This window comes from Lissotriton vulgaris, chromosome 6 (assembly GCF_964263255.1).
Source record: "Lissotriton vulgaris chromosome 6, aLisVul1.2, whole genome shotgun sequence".
NCBI classification, from domain to species: Eukaryota; Metazoa; Chordata; class Amphibia; order Caudata; family Salamandridae; genus Lissotriton; species Lissotriton vulgaris.
Window position 1 is genome coordinate 965416591 of NC_141694.1, and position 15818 is coordinate 965432408.

A 15818-nucleotide genomic window follows, 5' to 3' on the forward strand; every position below is an offset into this window, starting at 1 on the left:
CTATAGTGAAAACTGTAAATCTCCCAGAAAAGGCAACTGGACCGAATGGGAGACTTGATAACTTAAGTGGTGGTATCCGAACAAAAAAATCCTAAACTTTAAGAATATTTTGCTTATATTTAAAAAATAAGGGACAGATTTACAATAACTGGCGCATCCCCAGGGATGCGCCAGTTATTGGTTGCCACAGCTCCGTCACCCATGGTGCGCCGTATTTACAATGCGGCGCACCATGGGGCATGTGTGCCGTAAAGGCGGCGCATTGCTGGAGTTGCGTCGCAAGCGTGACGCAGCTCCAGCAATGCTCTGGGGGGGGCACTATCTGTCCAATGTTGTTTCAAGCCTTACGCCTGCTTCAAGCAGGCGCAGGGTTTTGACGCAGCATTGGCCTAAAAGTGCCTGAGTGCAATCTTGTAGATTTCACGCAAGGCTATTTTGCGAGGCCCACCCTGCGCCGGAACGCCCACATGTGGCGCAGGGCTTTACAACGTGACGTATCTGCCTAGATGCGTCACATTGTAAATGGGTCGCAGGGATGCACCACGTTTACGCCGCAGTTGCGTGACGCAACGGCGGCTTAAACGTGGCGCAAGTCCGACATAAATCTGCCCCTAAGATCTTAACATTTGACATTGATGTCTAATACTTCATGCATTATATATTGTGCATACTAAAAAGTACTTGCTTGTGTTTCCCTCCTATGCCCTATACTACTGTAGGGTCTCCTGATCTTTCTTCTTGTGTACTTTGGCAAACAAGGAATGAGGAGCCAATGAGCACGCCCCACAATCCCTCAAAGCTACAAACTCCCTCACATTACAGCATTCACTCTTATTTTAAAGAAACGATCACTGGTCACAGAAAGAATGTTCCCAGAGGAGGGGTGAGTAAAAGAGACAGCAGCCATCACTCTATCTACCATATGTGCTGTTGTGGAGCCAGAAGAGGAGGAGGGCGGAACCCTTGCATGATAAAAGACTAAAGTGAGCTCTCTAAACAGGGGCAGTGTAAGACTTGGTGGAGTCTCCTGCGGCAGACAGCTTTCCCCTAACCATATACCAGCTGGTCTGTTGCAGTAAAAGGTCGCTGTATGGCCAATGCACTGTAATGAGGCACTATGTGGGCTGCCTAGTGCACCTACAAGCAGAAAGCATGACTGTAAGAAATAAATAATTCTCTGGGCTTACCCAAAGTATGAATGGCACTTTCTTCAAGCAAAAGCTAAAGTAGGTTGACTCAAACAAACCAGTGACTGAAAGAGTATGACCGAAGCCCCTCTCCGTTTATTTTTTTGGGCAAAAGTACTGGTTATGACATTATTGATAATGTTGCAAGAAGAGGTTGGGCCTGTTCTAAAAATATGGGAAATCAACGTTGTTAAGTGGAGTTAGAAATCACAAAACTCTCTCTAGAATCAATTCACAGAGATAAAGGCAAATAAATTGTAAACTTTTATTATGTTTCACCTGTAACTAATATTTTATAACTACTTCTCATGAAATTGTCATCCATACTGAATACGTGCTTCAAGAACTACTTATTCAACAAAATTGACTAATACGCTGCATACATACTTTTGAGATTTTAGGAGCCATTTGAAGATAAATAAATTGTTTAATGAAGGATATACACAGCGACCCCCAGAGCCAACCTCCCAGCTCCACAGCCAAGCTTCTCTGCTGGACTCCACATAACGTATTCCAACAGAAGAACCTTGTTGCTAGGAGCTGGACAAATCTAAACAAGTAACGAAAACATAACACATCTCCCTTATTACATAAAATACAATTAGGAACAAACATAGTCATCGTACTTCCTAGGTCTCACTTTATGACGTGTGCTGGGAACTCTTATGTAATCATCAAAATCATTGTCTAAACATTCTTTTTTTTCTTTAATCCAAAATCTTAATTCGGCATCATTACACTTGACAACTTTGCAAATGTTCCACTACTTACCATCCAATGTTTTGATCAAATTACCTTTACCTTCCAACACCTTCTTAGCATCAGATAACTTGGAATTTCTTATTTTTACAAAGATGTCAGGACATACTCTAACAAAATCTCCCTCTGCAATGACTCTCTGAATCTTGCGAACTATATTATTATATCTTGTTTGATACCCTTTTTGATATCTTACCACCTTGTCACATATTTCATCATCCTTCACTATTTTTATTCCACTTCTGCCCTTCCATGCAGGCACAGCAGTTGTACAAGGAATTCCGCCTTTAAGAAGATAAAATGGAGTTTCTCCTGTTACTGCGTTAGGAGCCTTTCTATAGTTCCACAACATTTTCTTTATTTGAGTTCTCCAACACATATTCGTAGATGTAGCTAATTGGATATGTTCTACCAACACTCGGTTGAAGCGCTCAACTAAACCATTTCTGCTTGGATGATACACTGGTGTCCTCAAAAGTTTGACCCCCCTTTTTTTTATAAAAACTCACCAAATTCTTGGGAAATAAATTGTGGACCATTGTCTGATAAAATTTCAGCTGGACTTCCTTCTCTACCAAATATTTCTTCGCAAAAAGCAATAATACTGCTAGTTTTTAAATCAGTCACAAAAGCTACTTCCGGCCATTTTGAATAATAATCTATCATTACTAATGCATATTTATCGACTGCACCCAAACCTCCAAACGGACCAGAAATATCTATTCATAGTCTTTCCCATGCTCTCTCAGGCAAACTCATAGGTGTAATTGGAGAATGTCTTAAAACATGAGACTTGTCACTGCAGGTGCATGATATGCATTCTCTCACAAATCTTTCTATATCTCTGACCATATTTGGCCACCAAAATCCATCCTGGCTTTTCTCTTGACTCCGGACATTCCTCCATGTCCCTCATGCAATAAATTAATCATCTTTTTTCTCAATGATACTGGAACCACTAATTTCTCACTCCGTCTTACAATGCCATACACAACTGACAATGCATCCCAGACATCTTTATACATGACAATATCTTCATCGATTTTCCCACTTACAAGCAAAGGCAATTCTTTAATCACCTTGAATAACGATGCGTCTGAATTAATAGTATCCCTCCATTCACCTTCACTAATGGCTTGATGATATTCTTCAATGTTTACAATTAATACGTTGTCATCTTCATTGCTTTCATCATGTCTGCCATCTACAGTCAACCGCGACGAACAATCAGCATTGATGTTTCTTATTCCAGGTATGTATTTCAATTCAAATGAATGCTCCTGTAATCTATACAACCACTTAGCAATACGTGGGGTGGCTCTTCCGGCACCTGCAGTAGTAAAAAGGTCTAACAGAGGTCGATGGTCAGTGCGAAGTTCAAATCTGGTGCCCCAAAAATAAACACGTAAATGTTGCACTCCCCACGCATAACCCTTCCTTCTCTATAGTAGAATATGATGGTTCAGCACATTTCAGTGTACATGGCGCAAATGCTATTACATTTCCCTTACCATCATTTTCTTGCATCAAACAGCCCCTAAACCATATTGACTAGCGTCAGTTACAATGATTGACTTATGTTGAGGATTAAAGGATTTCAATGTCGTGGCATTAGCTTCAGCTTTTTTTACTGTTACAAATGCATCTTGGCATTTATCGGACCATTTAAAATTGACACCTTTCTTCATTATGTTATGTAGGGGTTGTACAATATCAGAAAAATGATGGACAAATTTTGCATAATATTCAGCTAAGAAAAGGAATGATCTTACCTGATCCTTATCAACTGGTGATGGAGCCTTCTCTAAATCTTCCACCAAATTCAATTTTGGTTTTATTTAACTTTCTGATAATTTATGTCCTAGATATTACACTTCTTGTTGATAAAATCTATACTTATTTAAACTTATAGTGAGACCGGCCATTTCAAGTTTCATTAACACAATTTTCAGCACTCCATCATGTTGGAACTCATCCTTACCCCAAACTAAGACATCATCCTGGAATACTAAAGCATTCTTAATGTCTCTCAATATATTCTGCATTATCCTTTGAAAAACAGCAGATGCCGAAGCTAGACCGAATGGCATCCTTATGAATTGAAATGCACCTTCCGGTGTAATGAAGGATGTTAGATGTTTTGAATCTTTGTGCGATCGTACTTGATGGTAAACACTTGATAAGTCTAATGTAGTAAAATATTTACCACCCTCGACACATGACAACATTTCATTTATGCGGGGTAAAGGATATCTATCCACCCAAATGCACTCATTTAAGTCTCTCAAATCCACACACATGCGGATTTTTCCACTGGGTTTGTGCACAATCACAATCAGACTTAACCAATCAGATGCTTCTATTGGTTCTATGATTTTCTCCTTACAGAATCTTTGCAATTCCTCCTTCAATTTTTCTCTCAATGCCATGGGTACGTTGCGCACTTTATGTACTTTAGGTTTGACATATTTTTTAACTATAATTTGATGTTCAAATCCTTTTAAACATCCCAATGTCTCTGTAAATAGATCGGGAAATCCTTCACCCATTTGTTATCATTACCACTATTTGTTAACAATACTTGTTGGGGATGGTTAGGATCTAAAATAATTCCTAAACCTTTCTGTTCTTTCCATCCTAATAAATTTCTGCCAGACTCAACCACAGAAATGTTGCCAACAATATAATGATCCTCAAATTGTATTTTGGCATTAAAATATCCCGAAACTGGTCATTTAACACTACAATATCCGAGTGGTTCAACATCTGTGGGAAATAAAATAATAGATCCTAAATTTTTCCAATGGTTTCTATCTATTAAAGTAAAAGGAGAGCATGAATCTGCCCACATATATACCTCATAGTTGTTAACGTATAGTACACACTTAGGAGGTTGATGAACATCTTTTGAATTATGGTGATAGAAAGTGTTCACACTTTCTATCACCATAACTTCAATGTCACTTTCCTCTTCTACACGCATTTCGTCTCTCAGATGCACTGTTTTAAATTCACCAATAGTATTTACAGTTTTACTACTACTGGGATTTTCAATAGACTTACATACACGCGAACAATGGCCAATTCTCTTGCATTTGTAACAGCTAATTTTTGCTGCTGGGCATTGTATGGCATCTGCACTGTGTCTCTAACTACTAAACCTGTAGCAATTTTTTTTGTAATTTCCTTCTGTCTTTTTTGCCATGGTACTATTTTCATCCTTATTTGATTTGACATATTTTTTTGAATTAGAACCTAACACACATACTTTGCCAGACTCAGCTTATTGTTTTAGAATTATTTTCTGATAACTGTATCACATACCTAGAAGTATTCTCTATACGTCTAGCAATTTCAATAGATTTATCTAAGGATGGGTCTTTTAAATCTAATAGTTTTTCTTAGATCCTCTTATTATTAGTCCTATTGATGAGTTGATCTCTAATAATATCATCTCTCAGGTCTTTAAATTTACAACTTATAGATAACTTCCTCAATGCAGCTACATATTGTTCAATCTTCTCACCTTATTTTTGTGAGCAAGAGAAAAAATGATGTCTTTCTACCACAATGCTCAATTTTTTACCAAAATTGTTAGCGAAGGCATTCAAAACCATTTCATACACATCTTCTTCATCATCATCAGAAGAATTGTCAACATTGGCAGCATTAGGTTGGAAATTTGGTAACGTTTTTAACACATTCCTACCTTCAACAGCTACACATACTTTTAAAATTGGCAATTTCCTTTCAGAAATAAACACATCACCACCTATTGCTTCTAAGTAAGTAGTAAAAGCTTCCTTCCAATCTTCCCAATCCAAGCATGGAGCACGAGGTTCGGGAAGAAATGTAGGTAGAGTAGGAATGATTGTGTGGCCAATATTATGCAGATGTAATATAGAAGGAAACAAAATAGATATTGAGTGGATATTCGTACAGTTTAACAGTAAAAACTATTTTGCAAAATAATAAACACATATTCCTCATAAACAAGGAAAATATACGTTCCTCCAGCTAAATTGCAAATATTTGTTTTCACATAAAATAATACTTTATATCAATGTTTCCTGTTGAGAAAATGTCTTACTAAAGAAAAATATTTCCTTTCCTTTGTTCTTGCATATTGTGCATTGAGGAAAAAGAAATGTTCGCCTTGAAAAGTCTATGTTCAAATTACTATACTACTTTTACTTAAGAACAAGATGTTCGTGAATACTTCCAAATGTAATGGTATGTATATAAAAAAAATTGCTGTTTATTCGTAGAAAGTCACAATGTTTTGCTTAGATTATCGGTTACAATGACACTGCAGTCAAAACACCCTTGATGCTCCAATATGCTAAATGGCACCAGTGAAGTTTATATTGTTGGGATTCAATGTTTCTCTTACAGCTCACTTCGATCTCCTCAGAAAGTGTTTATCTCACTTCAAGACTTACTGAGCATGCACTAGTATGCGCCTCATTCCATAGTCTCCTTGTGACTCTATTACGTGTCACGTATTCTACGTACACTTCTGCCAGGTTTTTCAACAGGCTGTTATCATCTCCAGGCAACCTACTCCACGTCTTCTCCTGGCAACATCCCTCGCGAGCCTCTTACGTCTCTTCATGCTCGTCTGGAACTGTGAGCTTCTCGTAACACTCAACGCCTCTAAATGCAATCCCGCACAAATGCACATCAAATCCACATCCAAAAGAATACTGGATGTTTACTGCGGCCGTCACCAGTCCTGGCACTCTGTCACCGACTTCCATGCATTCCACTCACTACCACTTGTACATGTGGCTCAGCAGTGGCACGCGATCCACTCCGTCACCAACGTGCCAGGTACAGACAGTCAGTTTTTAATCACAACAATCTTGTTTCTCTTCTGACAACACGCAGATTGATGAATTTTTCCACTGAGATAATCAAACATGTTGTTAATCAATCTGGGGGTCTTCTTCTTCCTTTTTGTTTATTTAAAAAAAAAGAAATCCAGAATAACATGAAGTGAAAAAAAAATCTCTACAAAATTACTGCAATCTTCTTCAGACATTTATCTTCATTAACAGGATCCCATCCTCGTCGCCATTTTTGAGATTTCAGGAGCCATTTGAAGATAAATAAATAGTTTAATGAAGAATATACACAGTGACCCCCCAGAGCCAACCTCTCAGCTCCACAACCAAGCTTCTCTGCTGGACTCCACATACCGGATTCCAACAGAAGAACTTTGTTGCTAGGACCTGGACTTAACTAAACAAGTAAAGAAAACAACACATACGTCTTGTGATGTGTTTTGAGGCTGAAAGAGAAATGAAAGTATGTTTAACAGGTGCCGCTCAACAGTGGAAATGTGGTCAGTATGAAGGCTTTTAACAGTCGAAGCACCAAGGTCACATATGCACCATAGGCGGAGCCTAGGAAACACAACAAGATAATGGTCCGAGTGCTCTAACTTTACAAAACACTCACCCCCATGCAAAAGAGATAAATCCATTGTTCTTTGCTCACCATGCCACCCTGGTTTGGACCCAGCTATATGCAAATCTGTCTTGAACCTGCTCCCCATGGGAACAGCCCAGCCTAAACTGCCAAGCCAGGTCCTCCCTGCACTAGAAACAAGCTTCCTGTGTACGGTTTTGGAGTATCACTCAGTTACGGGACAAGTGATCCAAGGCCAGACCAATCCGTTATATCACTTTGTTTTATTTATTCATACGTTGATGATTAGCAAAAAAAGATTGAGAATCAACATCAGTCACTCCACACAGTCTCTTGTTTTATAGGTCTCCTCCTTAGGGCTTACTCACAGTCCTTTTCCTTCTTTACAAACCAGCACCCTTATGAAAACATAAGCACAGGGCATTTAACATATTTTAGCTTTCCCTCTTTGCGCCCATCACTATTAGACACCTCAGTGTACCACATAAAGCATATTCACCGTTTTGTGACACTTCGCCTATCATCAATATGCTTTTATCAATAGCTCCAGAAAAGTCGGGGAAAGAAAAGAACCCTCAGCTTCTTGTTGCTTCCCACTACAGAGAGGGCATACCAATCAACAGTGCTCCAATGTCTCAACATATGACGATGAGTGCCACCACAATGTGCACCACAGGCCCACTAAGTACGCATGCACTGTGAGCCTATAACCAAGGGTGTAAGCACTTGCTCGCAGCACTTGCCTTAAGCCATGAACCTGAAATGGAGTCACGGCTGCCTCATCCAACACAACTTTCCTCGGGTGCTCTTGGCTGCTGTTGGTGGGGTCACATCTTTCTCCGGCCACACCTGCAGCACCGCCACTGGGTTCCGCATGCACCACCACTTCTGTCAGTCCTCAGGAATCTACCAGCCCCTCAAGATGCCTTCTCAACATCCATCGATCTCTCCGCAAATGCCATTAGCCCTCCTTCTATGCAGTGATTCGGCAACACCTCCAACTCCAGCCAATCAGATACCGGAGCCACAGAAAGTAGCATCCCACGCACAACTAGAACACTAATATGTGCATCCCCAATGCCCCCAAGGTTCCCGCCATCAACCAGCACCCAAGAACAGCCAAACACCCCTCATCAGCCAGGCTGGTTTTAATACAGTGGCACAGTGAGCAAGGGACCCACATCTGGGACACCTAGGGCAAACATATCTAACACAACAAGATGATAGACAGAGTGCTAAAACTTTTCAAACACTCACCCCAAGTCAAAAGAGCTGGGTTTAATCCATCGTTCTTTTGCTCACCATGCCACTCCCATTTGATTGAGCCAGCATTATGGAGGAGGCTGCACGCAGGTCTCTGTGACGTTTCACTCATTTCCACAGGCACTGCACAACTCTCAACCCAGTTGGAGACACAAGCTGCAATACTGCAGAAGCAGAGCAGCCAGTTCACATTCTGCTCCTTCTCACATTTTTTATGCTGGCCAGCAAGTACTGGCTCGGTGCTTGGGTATCGCTCTGGTTATCCACCATTGTTTTTAATTACATAAACAAGACACATGCACCTGAGACAGCCCCTTACAGTAGCGGATCCGCCTACGAATGCACAGCTTTGTAACTTTAGGGATGGCAGATGGAACTGCATATTTTCAGAATAAAATCCATTACTCTAGTCCAGAAGAAAGAATGTTTCTACACAGCAGTGATCCTGTTTCTCAGCTAGAATTTGCTGACGTGGGGCTTCTGCCAAAAAATGGCGGATATCACCTCCACCCTTTCTAGGCCTTGATTGGCGGAGCCTTGTACTTTTGTCATCCCTCTGCAAACCAAATGACTGTTGACACGTGTCGCAATTTAGTGTGAAGATTGCTGCACCTGTTAATTATCAGATGGCTACACTAGAAATGTGAGTGATTTATCTATATATATATATATATATATATATATATATATATATATATATATATATATATATATATATATATATATATATATATATATATATATATATATATATATATATATATATATATACATAAACTGATCCCTTTGGTATTGTTATTTTTCAGGGGTGATAAATATGATAAGCAACCACTCGGCTACTTTGTATGCATGCATTCTAAATCAGTTGGGCAGGACATTTGCCAATTTTTTACATACAACCCGCATTCTTCCAAACTGTAATTGCTGCCAAGATGTTCTTTATTTGGTTGCTTCCTGTACACAAGAACACAACAGCTCCTGTGTCTGTATCTTGATCAATCAAGGTTCAGTGAGCATCTGTTACAATAAAGAAAGATCCGTAGTCTGTAGGTGTAGTTCAGGATCATAGCTTTATTTCTTACTTCAGATCCATAGTATTAAGATGTATTCAAAAGATAGAGTAGAGACCCCACCAGGAGCAGTTCCACTGCTCAGCCCCTCATGCCAACTGACATCTCCTTACTGTTCAACCTTCCCAACATTCCAATGACATCATCAAGGGCCAAGCAGTAGAGCAGGGGTAAGCATAGGGAGGATGCACAAGACAAGTTACAATACAACACATCCCCTTTTTATCAAAATCAACAAATGAATCATAAGCACACAAGCAATATAATTCACAAAGAAGTAAATGTGCAAAGATGAAAAAGCACAAAGGGAATGTCAGAGAGATTCAGAAACAGAGGTCAAATAACACAGCAATTCAACCACCAAATCCAAAACCCTCTAACACTGGAAATACATATAAAAATAATTCCATAACCTAAGACCCACACAAAAGTCCTACGGCAACTCCAGAAAATGTCAGGGACTAGATTTTTCTCACCCAACAACGGAGGTATACCATCCTCTCCCCATCTCCTTTCCATAGGAAAATACAAAAATGTAGGGGAAACACCTCCCCAAAACCTTGAAACATATTATATAGGGCAAATCACCTCCCTATTTGGGAAAAACACCTCCCAAAAACCTTGAAATACTAATGGGGTGACAGACTTATGTCACCCACAACCAAGAAAACGGCACATAGCCTATGGGGTAACCAACTAAGTTACCCACAACCAAAATGAGAGCACAAAACTCCCGGACTCTCAACAAAACCTTGAAATACAACACCTCATACGAGGTAAAAAACAATTCCAGAGAGTAAAGCCAAAAAGGCAAATCAGAGAAGCTACTCAAAAGACAGACTTCTCATGTGCGTACCCGTCACGCACAGTCCAACACCTACAACACAACTGCATACTGCATACAATAACTAGACTAGGAACACAGTGTACTACCACTTCTGCATACACTACTGATACTACACACACACTTCCCATTTTTCATACATAAACAATAACAGCATATTGACAAAACACATATAACATTGACATAAAATACATTGCTGTTAACATCCAAACATCATTTAAAACAGTTTAAGAAGATTACAGATGGACATACCCTCAACTCTATGAGTGCAACAGGTCAACACTACCCCAAAACCCTCAGCCCACAAGAATTACTAATTCTTCCCCCCACAATGTAAAACACACATCTTAAATGTACAGTAAGGACAAACTTGAGCACTGGTGAGCGGTCCCTCACCCGAGACCTTCAGTCCATCAGTTCCCAGAGAAAGACAAGTTGTGGCGAGAGAAGATCAAAGTGATGGACTTAGAATCCACTCCTAAATAAACTGAAAGCTCAGATGACGACAGGAAGCCTATTCTCAAAGGTTTCGCCGAAAGCTGGAAGACAGTACACAGTATTGACACCTGCGCCAGTGAGAGTGAAAATCCAAGACCATCGTTAAAAAACAACCCCACACGACGACTCCAAATTTAGACTGTTCAAAATCTTCAACTTTATCGAAATGACAATGTGGTTGGCAGGGCATACGTGCTAAACATGAAGGGTTGACTTCCTGCAAAAGTCAAGAGACATGACAATCCCCAAGATGGAGGCACGTTTAAGTAATGTACACCGAATGGCTCTAGGCGGGCTCTTGCGCCAAAAACATCCCAAATCAGCTAAGCAGCAATGATCTAGACAGACGTCATAGAGGTTCGCACGAGAGCAGCTTGAAAGACGTAAGAGGCGCGTGCACCGCATGGCGTTTTGAAAGATAGCTTGACGGTTTAACAGTGAAGTAGAAAAAAGTTACTTTTACACAACAGCAAGGCCCATGCAACGTTAAAGTACACCATAATGCAGCAACACAGTCCCATGTACGTACAACTGCCAAACGTACGTTGTTGTCTGAAAACCACTCCACCTCACCGCAGTTACCAGTGACTCCACAAAATACTGGCTTGGTTGAGCACCCACACAGTGTTCACTGCAGCGCTATGTTCCGACTCGCTCATAAAGATGCTCCTCTTGCAGTAAGGAAAAGTTTATCCAGTCCGTTATTAACACTGCACCACAAAAAATTGTCGAAGGTCACAAGTGGCACAGCTGAGATGTTAAAGATTCACGATGCACGTCACAAAAATAAACAGTCTCTCAGAAAACAGACACACATTTAAGCCTCTGTATGTGTCGATAAAAACGTTGCTGAACATTTCAAACCGGGGAGCAGGTTCAGCAGGGCTACAGGAAAACTCTCCAAACAGCTCGTAGTAAATTACTAAACTGGCATCTCCATCATACGCTGATCAAAACTGCCAGAACCAAACATCAGATAAAATATTGTGATCCTGATGCCTGGCTGTTTATTTTGTAGTTGTTGTAAACGCTGACACCTCTCCAAATTCATACAAAGAGTCAACACAGAACTCAATCTGTTCTTCCCAAACAGCTTGTAGAAGGTTACAGCAAACCAGTACTGCCAAAGACATTGAGAAAGAAACTGGCACTTACATGAATAGGGCGACCGTTGACGTGGTCACTGGTGGGGTCTTTGCGGTGCCAGGTTTCTTCAAAGATGTGTCAGAAATCATCAAATCCAAGTTTGCTTGAGGTTTCCTTAATCCAAAATCCATAAAAATACATGCAGGTTCTTAAAAATTGTCGCCAGTGTTACAATAAAGAAAGATCCGTAGTCTGTAGGTGTAGTTCAGGATCATAGCTTTATTTCCTACTTCAGATCCATAGTATTAAGATGTATTCAAGAGATAGAGTAGAGACCCCACCAGGAGCAGTTCCACTGCTCAGCCCCTCATGCCAACTGACATCTCCTTACTGTTCAACCCTCCCAACATTCCAATGACATCATCAAGGGCCAAGCAGTAGAGCAGGGGTAAGCATAGGGAGGATGCACAAGACAAGTTACATTACAACAGCATCCTACTTCAATGATTTGCTTTGTTAAAATAATGGTTGATTAAACAGGGTTCAGCTTGAAGAAATGTATCCAACATGGGAGTGGAACACACTGGGTGTCTGCCTGTACCAACTCTCACAGTGCAAGCTGGTAGATGCAGACCTGCATAAAGTTCACACTCACAATCAATTGTTTGACACACAGGTTTGGCACAGCAAGTGCTGAAAATACTTGGATACTTGTTTTATGCTAATTGACAATCATCTTCGGGGAGCAAACCAATGGTTTGTGTGTGTTTGGTAAAACGCTTTCAATATATCAGATTCTGTAGCACTTCCAGCAGATGTTTTTCGAGAGTCTACTTCTCTTTAATAGTGTGTATCTTGCACTGCTTTCCAGGCCTCGGGATTCCGAAGGGTTCCTGTCGAACTCACAGGTCGCATCAATGATTTTGCATAACGTCCAGATTGTCCACTTTGAACTCCTTCATATTTCAATAGGAGTGCTTCAGAAGCATCACATATAGCTGGAGGTACTGATCCTGCTTTTTTGTCTTTATTTATCCCATTAGCTCTGAACATTTTTTGAAAGATTTGTTCAAAGACTAGCCAGGAAAAAGGCTAAAGTTTCAACTACTAACCTACCTCTGAGGCCTTCTTGATAGTTAAAATACACACCACCACCACCAAATGTGCTGCTAGTGTTTCTTGTTTACCAGTGGTACTTATGACTACATTTTTCCTCTCTCCGTGTAACATATTGCCATCATATTTTAAAGTGCAAGTCCGTCTGTTGGTTTACATATTTATTTTCCTGCTTATTCAGCACTTTTAAAAAGATAAATTGACATAGCTCACAATGTTGCTCCTGTGCTTCTTTTTCCTTTAACAAGCTACTCTGGACATTCTTCCGTATTTAAACACTTGATACTGACATCTCGTCCGTACCAGCTGTGGCTGGTGAGATTTCAAAGTGCAGGGGCGTGAAAGTTGGGGATGAGTTTTACATAGCACGTGAGATAAGCGAACGAGCACAAAAGAAATAAGTGGCGTCTGTCCTTCCAGACAATTTTGAAAAATATTGTGGTCAATAATGCTTTTTATTTGAGAAAGCAAGAATTTGTATTCAGTAATTGTGAACTTATAAGTCTTCAAATATTTAAACCTATTTCTACAGAAATTGTGACCGTATAAGTCTTGAAATATTTAAACCCATTTAAAGCTGCCCCATTTCTTACATCATTAAAGATATAAAGTGTGTGTTATTGCAAGTGAGAGTAACTTGAAACAAGTGACTCTAGAATGTGTTTAGGTGAAGAACCATCAGCACCGAACCCATGATAAATCAAACACAAGGGGTTTTTACATAGCACACACTGAACTACCTTATTCTACAAATCTTTGCTCCATGAATAATAAGAATCTAGGCCAAATATAAATTGCACATGACACCAACATATGGAAATGACTATTTGTAACCGGGTGAATGTTTCTCACTTCATGTTCAAAAGCTATCGCTTTTAATAAATGCTTGTCAATGCAGAAATGTGTATTGTATGAAGATAAAACGCTTGTGCATGTTAAAGAAAAGCTCCGACTTTTGTAGATATTTAATCATATTTTCACATGTTTGTTGCATGATTTACAAGCCAAACATGTTCATGCTTGGCTCATGTTTGAGCTCTTACAGGCATGCCAGGACCTACTTAGGCTTGGCTCTAGTCTCCTGGTAATTTGTTGGCTCCAGACCTAACCACCCTTAAACTTCTAATTTAATTAAAAACAATGCCTTGTCTGTGAGTTATGGGTACTGAGACACAACAAGATGTGTAATGGGCCCTAAATTTGACCATTTTATCAGTGGGGAAAGCCAAGATTTGAATCCACAGATCTCACATGACCCAGCAACCTCTATTTCCACCTAGAACAGATCACCTGACTCATATGGACGTGGTTAGGAGCAGTAAGATTTTTTTTAAAAGTCTTTCAAATACAATGTGCATTACCCTTGTTGGACTTAGCCCTTTTTGCGGGGTCATCCTAGAACTTTTTGCCTTCCTCCTGTATTTTTTTTCTGACCTGCTGTTGGTGGTTTTATGAGTCTGGGCACTTTACCACTACTGATCAGTGCTAAAGTGCATATGCTCTCTTAGTAAACTGGATTAGTGATTCCATGATTGCCATATTTGATTCACTTGTCAGAGCCTAATACAGTACACTATGTGTGCCCAGGGCCTGTAAATCAAATTCTACTGACTTGCAGCACTGATTGTGCCACCCACAGAACCAGCTTATAAAATGTGACTCAGGCATGCCATTGCAGAGCCTGTGTGCAGTCTGGGACTGCCATGTCAACTTGTCAAGTGCACACACTTGCCAGTATCTAAACCTTCCCTTCTCTACATATTAGTCACCCCTAACGTAGGCCCACGGTACCCCTGTGGGCAGGGTGCATTTTTGTGAAAGGTAGGACATGCCCTGATATGTGTGGCATGTCCTGATAGTGAAATACTGCCAATTTCGTTTTTCACTATTGCAAGGCTATCTTTTCCCATAGGACAGAATGGGGAGTTTTTTAATAAAATCGTATAACATAAGTGACCCTAGGACCAAGACAGAAAAGTAAAGTTTAGCTTAGCATGCCTGAACTCAGAATGTTAAAGTGCATCTTTTAGTGAGCATGATTTTTACATTCTGTGTTTGAAAAAAACACTTTTAGAAAGTGGGAATTTTCTTGCCTGACCATCCAGTGTGCCTCTGCTAGATTTGTGTATTGCATGTCTGGCTTTTGGATGACAGGGTCTGGAGGAGGGCAGTGGCTCCAGAAGTCTGATGAGTCAGGGCTGGGCTGAATAGATCTGGGCTGCATTTAGAGTAGGGGGAGGAGATTTCCTTTTCACCTGAATGGTCCTGGTCTGCCTTCAGCAATACTGTCTCCACCTTCTGCCAGGAATCTGCACCAGCGAAGACAGAACTGGTTTTGGCGGGATACAGACACTCTCTACCTTCAGAGAACAAAGGATTTTGTAGTATAAATATTGGGGCCCAGACCCCAGAACTTTAGATCACTTCTGGGAAATCAAGAAGAAACCTTTGCCAAGGAGAATAGCTGGAGAAGCTGAGAAGGAATACTGCCCCTGTGCTGTTCATTGTCTCCGGTTGGCCTGCAGTGGCTGCTTGCTGACAAGGAAAGGAGAAAAAGGACTT

The 15818-nt window shown here is 40.3% G+C and overlaps 1 protein-coding gene across 1 annotated transcript in view; it reads right to left on the reverse strand.

The window, feature by feature from the left end:
• LOC147708257 (enoyl-[acyl-carrier-protein] reductase, mitochondrial-like) overlaps positions 1-15818 on the reverse strand; it is a 544978-nt gene that overhangs the window by 262378 nt on the left and 266782 nt on the right. The window lies entirely within an intron of this gene.